Below are 6,000 nucleotides of genomic sequence, written 5' to 3' on the forward strand. Positions count from 1 at the left end.
CTGGCTGAAATTTTCCAAATGAAAAAAAAAGAAAGAAAAAAGCTTGCTGTACATATTGCTCTTCTAGTAGGTAAAGCCTGTATGTACAAGGCCTGCAATACTACCAATTACTGTATCATGCATTTGTTGTAAAAATCATAAAATGTAAAACTTTAAAAGCGTTGCATTAAATTTTATGCTATATTATACACATGCATGCATACATACTGTAAAATGAAAGTATACAGAAAAAATGAAGTCATCACAGGGACGTGTTCATCCCTCAGAAAATTAAAGTCATCATGTCAAACAGCCCTAAGCTGCCTGTACAGACTTAAACTAATGGGATATAATGAGCTGTGAGAGTTGAGGCAACAGGAGAGGGCAAGAGACTGAAATTATCTCCCCTGATGCTCATTATTCTAATTCTCTATGTGACGTTACCAGGCTAACCCGCAACTTCAACAGGTGAGTCATCAGAGTCAACAGCAAAATTGTACATATGGAGTGGATAATTCTATGCATCGCAAGGAAAAGCCTTTCTCATCAGTCCATTTAACCCTAGCTGATGTTTGGCCTCCATTTAGCAGGAACTCACCTGTCTGTGACATCACCAGATCTCAAAGAATTGAAAGGCTGCATTCCAAAAGTTGAGAGATTTAAAATGCAATTCACTCATTTATATGCCACAGGAACACAATAGAATACACACACACTCTAAAAGACATGAAGTAAACAATTGCACCAACATCGGTTTTCAAAGTCTTTCAGCAATTGTGCAGGAAGGCCAAATGTGCCCGCGCACCAGAGTTTAAACCAGTAATCAGCATTAAACCAACCTCATCTAACATACCCCCTAGACCTCTCTACAATACAAGGCTGTGGGGGGACACCTGTGCAGAGGTGTGAATGTTACTTAGTATTACCAGCACACAGCACTGGAATGTAGCCGTAGAAAAAAAAAAAGGAAGAAAAAACTAAAAAGTATTTTAACCACCTGCTGACCGCTCACAGTAAATATACTGTAAGCAGGTTGCAGGTACATGTACGTTGCCACCTTGTTTCTGTGTTTGGGGCACATGCGCACGCCCCCTGCTGGCCCATGGACAAAGAACAAGTTTTGCAGCAGATTTTAGCCAATGATTTCAGCTGTAACCTTCCCTTCCAATCAGAGTTATGTGTTTGTAAACACAGAATTCTATGCACATAATAATCTGTCTCTTCTCCCTAACAGCCAGATTAGTAAGTAAAAGCAGCACACATTACATTTTTTAGGCATACAGTTAACCCTTTCATTGTCCCTAGATGCTAACCCCTTCCTAGCCAGTGTCATTAGCACAGTGACATTGTACATTATCATCCCTGATCACTGTATTAGTGTCACTAGCGGCATTAAAAAAAATGTTTCTTCTAGCACAACCTACCAGACCATGCTGGTTCTGTCTCGCAAGCCCAGAAGTAGAGAAACACCTTTTAGTCAGCATTGGAGAACATGTATGTTTCTGTGGGGCTGGGTATTATACTATATATTTTAACAGAACTCTGTAGGAGGTGTACCACCTTAGTATTAGAGTCAAGAAAAGAGTAGGTGGGGTCGGTCAGTAAATTCGGGCCACATCCCAAATACAAGACAATAGGAAAGATCCACCTAAGTGGGACTTTACTGGCCCAAATATTATTATTATGTAATGAAAGTCAAAAGGTGAAATGACATCAAAGTATATAAAAATTTATGAAAATTTTATTTGACAAATTGTTAAAAACATGAGCAGCAATAGTGGCTGAGATACAAAGAAGTCAACATAGTGCAAGGGTCAAACATATGTGGGTTCTACTCAATCCCTGAACTGCCAGGATAATGGCCAGCAAGGGGAACACCCAAAGTTTTTCAGAAGTACATTTCTTTCATACGGGTTGTGTATTTAAATAAAGCCAATCACTTCTGTTGATAGATTAAAGCTTGCATATATAAGCCTTGACATTGTTAAAAACAGTCAGTGATGTCCATCAACTTGACCCAGGAAAATATGTAGCATAACAAATGGTAACATCCAAGTGAGATCTGGTGGTGAATGTCACCAAGGACAGATGCTACAAAAAACGCAATCAAGTCTGCAGGACGTTGGAAATACTGTCCACTACATGGAAGGATGCCTTGTGTCCTCTCCTCTGGATCCGGAAGATGGATGTAGCATAACAATTGGTAAGTCAGCACTGGGGAACATGGGTATCCACAGATGTTATGCATCTTCTGAATCCAGAGGAAGGGGCGCGAGGCATCCTTCCATGTAGTAGACAGTATTTTCAACACATCTGTCCTTGGTGACGTTCACCACCAGGTCTCGAAGGACCTTACTTGCCGAGATCCAGCAAGACCTGGTGGTGAACGTCACCAAGGAGAGATGCGACAAAAACCACAATCAAGTCTGCAGGGCATTGACAATACTATCTACTAACTACATGGAAGGATGCCCCGCATCCCTTCCTCTGGATTCAGAAGATGGATAACATCTGTGGCTACTCACAGAAACATACATGTTCTCCAATGCTGACTACAAGGTGTTTCTCCACTTCTGGGCTTGCGAGACAGAACCAGCATGGTGCGGTAAGTTGTGCTAGTGGTAGAAGAAAAATAATTTTTTAATTATAAAAGTATCCAGTAAACAGAGAAAAATAAGGCCTCAATAATGTGGCAAAAAGTGTGACCAGGATCTAGCAGATCCCTGTAACTGGATGTACACGTTGAGTAGGGAGACCAGACATCCCTAGTTTCCGGGGACAGTCCCCGGATTGAGGACATTGTCCCTGGACCAAGTGTAGCAGGCGCAGCACTATGAGGTGCCTTTATGCGCTGTAGCATTAGAAGAATTTTGATTTCTCTGATCTTTTAGTTCAAACAAGGCTATCTGTTAGGCCCCTTTCACATTGAGGCGTTTTTCATGCGGTACAGCTCTAAAAATAGCGCTGCTATACCGCATGAAAAATCATGCCCCATAGTGTTCAATGTGAAAGCCTGAAGGCTTTCACACTGAAGCGATGCGCTAGCAGGAGCGCTCCAAAAGTCCTGCTAGCCGCATCTTTACCGCGGTATGGGAGCGGTGTGTTCACCGCTCCTATACCGCACCTTCCCATTGAAATCAATGGGAAAGCGCGGTAATACCGCGGTATTAACCCCTTTTCAGCCGCTAGCGGGGGTTAAAAGCTCACCGCTAGCGCCCGAATATCGCGGTAAATACGACGGTATAGCCGCGCTACAAATAGCGCGGCTATACCGTCACCGCGGCTGCACGCCTCTGTGTGAAAGAGGCCTAACTCTATACTCCCTCTAGCGCAGTTCTATGGAAGCAGTAGGTTTAAAGAGCGCACCAAACTCTTGAGATAACTTCTTTATTAACTTCAGCTTTTTCATATATAACACTGACAATTTCGCAGCAGGCAGTCCATGTACAAACATGTGTTGAATAAAGCATAACAAATGGCAGTTCAACTGTCCAATCTTGTCATTCTACATAAAATGGTAGATATATTTCTTTCTTCAGTATCTGTACTCTCACTTTATCTTTTTTAAACACTTTATGATCTCTCTGAGGCTTAATCAATAGTTTTACTCACTCTATATTGCTGTTTGCAGTTTGATAGCACGTTTGCTTGTTTGACCATTTGCTGTGATGTTTGGAATTGAAATGTAATGTTTGTTTGATAGCACGTTTGATGTTTGAGGTTTGGTGGAACTACAAGTAAACACACACAACTTGTTCAGTATACAGTTCTAACCACACTATTAACAATAGGAATATATATAACTGTATTAAATACCTATTTTGGCCACTTGCTTCCATAAAACCAAACTCTGAGTGATGAGTGTCTGTTCAGATCTCCTCTCTCTGGTCTAATGAGTTCTAGAAGTGTGCTGGGAATTTTCCAGACAGAAAATATGTGTAAGGCTGGCTGTGATTGGCCAAGACTCTTACTCAGTGTGAAATTGGCTGTGATTGGCCAAGACCCCTGATGAGTCACAAAAGCTTAACTCTATGCTTTCTGGTTTCAATTCTGCTGTGTTCTGCTGAGGGAATATTTCTTGTTTCGGGTGCATGCCCATTCAGCTCTGCTCGCATGTTCTTCTGCCTTGGTTCAAGTCCCGGCCAGCCGACTGCCTGTTTATCTCCTTGCCTTCCCTGGTGGAGTGATGTTCCTCCGCTCCACACCCAGTAGTAGCTGGTGGCTGGAGAGTAAGACTTGACAGGCTGTAAGGTGGACGGCAGCGGCGACAGGCATAGATTCGCTCATTGGCGCCATAACTAGTAAAAAATAAATATGTCCCCAGATTTCATTTAAAAAGTGATGACAGGCCCATAGTGGCTGCAGACGGCTGTTTTTTTAATGGATTGACATAGCAAGCAAGTAGCTGCTGCTAAGGGATGCAAAGCTGCTTGTGGCCTGTTATCGGGAGGCTGCTGCAAGAACCAGGAATCCAGGAATGACTGTGTGTGTGTGGGGGGGGGGTGTAACTGTTCTACTGAAAGTACAAATCATATCTTTTTTTTTCAGGTTTTATTTTCACTATTGAGAAGGACTTTCTAGCCAAATGTCAAAATACAAACTGGCAGTAAATAAAGCTGAAGTGATGTCTGTAGAATTCAGTGAACCAATTTTTAAATCCAACTCTACCCAAATATTTGTGCTTTGCACAGAGTGAAGCAGCTATTAGTGAACGCACAAAGGAGATTTCCCCTCATTTCCTGTGAGGTCACAGATACAGGAAGTGAGAACTCCCCCAATAATGGCATACCCACAGTGATAAATCATTCTTTTGAAAGTCCTAAGTGAAGAAACGTCCCATCAGATTTTGACCTTTTTGTGCCTATTTTAGGAGATTCTTCCACTGTCTGTGGTGACACCAAGCCAGAAGGCAAGGTTAAATCACCCCAATGGGTTCCAACCATTCCACACTTAAAGTAATGAAACAATTTTTTTTTTAGTATATCCCCATGCTACCACACCGATTATGAATCACTCAAACAAAAACGTATTGATTGCTGCCATCCACCAGCTGAAATTCTATTATAAACTAAGTGCACTTTGTTTACAAAGTATTTCGACCCCTCACATCTGAGTGACGTTTATTTCCTTGCGACTACTTCAAATCAAAGAAGAACTGCTGTTCCGGCACATCCTGGCAATTAAAACAAATCGTTATTTAAAATTATGGTCTTAAGCCATCCAGGTTTAATTGTAGTTGTGCGGTTTATATTGCAAATCTGGGGGAACAGACATCTTGCAAAAAAAAAAAAATCTGCTTTGCGCAATATTAACAAACAGTCAATTCTAGTGCAAAAGTCTGCATTTACAGCCTGTGGTCAGCCAGAGACAGCAGGAACCCCCGGGTCTATTATGACAGTGGACAGTGGATAAAGTGGGGCCAGGGCCATCTTTAAGGCAGGGCAAAAGGGGAAGCTGCCCTGGGCCCTGTCATTGTTGTGGGGCCCAAACCAGCTGCCTCATACTTGTCAACTATCCTAGTTTAAATTCCCTTGTCCCTTGAAGTTTTAGTCCTGTGCTGTGTCCCGTTATCTCAGTGTAAAGTGCTGCTACTAAAGCTGCCCAGCTCTGCCCTATTGTTGTGTACAGATGACTCACATGCAGACCCTGTGTTTACATGCAAATAACCGTCATTCATATGCAAATATCGGGGAACAGTCATATGTAAATAGCGGCGGCTGGCGGCACTGATATGTAAATAGAGGCAGCCTTCATTTGTATATCATGCCCCTCTGCAGTGAGGAGATGATGTGCTGTAACCTCTAGCAACCAATCGGTGAGCAGTCAGTAAGTGGTAATGATATACTGTAACTTCTGGCAACCAATCGCAATCGCTGCCTGATTTGATACAGTAAACTGATTTTAAGTCTGGCTGATATTTATTGTATGTCTCAGAACATGTGGAGAGCGAAATTGCATGGGGGGGGGGCCATGATTTTTTTTTCCCCGGGGTTCAATCAATATTAAAGATAGCCCTGAGTG

At 42.3% G+C, this 6,000-nt stretch overlaps 1 long non-coding RNA gene across 1 annotated transcript; it reads right to left on the reverse strand.

Annotated features, from left to right (window-relative positions):
- Positions 1-1,702: 1,702 nt before the first annotated feature.
- Positions 1,703-3,958, reverse strand: LOC120930867. The gene is made up of 3 exons (XR_005747760.1): positions 3,796-3,958; positions 3,592-3,710; positions 1,703-2,594 (listed from the first exon to the last, which is right to left on the reverse strand). It is a non-coding gene; the product is annotated as an uncharacterized LOC120930867 (long non-coding RNA).
- Positions 3,959-6,000: the final 2,042 nt, after the last annotated feature.

Source organism: Rana temporaria, chromosome 3 (assembly GCF_905171775.1).
Source record: "Rana temporaria chromosome 3, aRanTem1.1, whole genome shotgun sequence".
Lineage (NCBI taxonomy): Eukaryota > Metazoa > Chordata > Amphibia > Anura > Ranidae > Rana > Rana temporaria.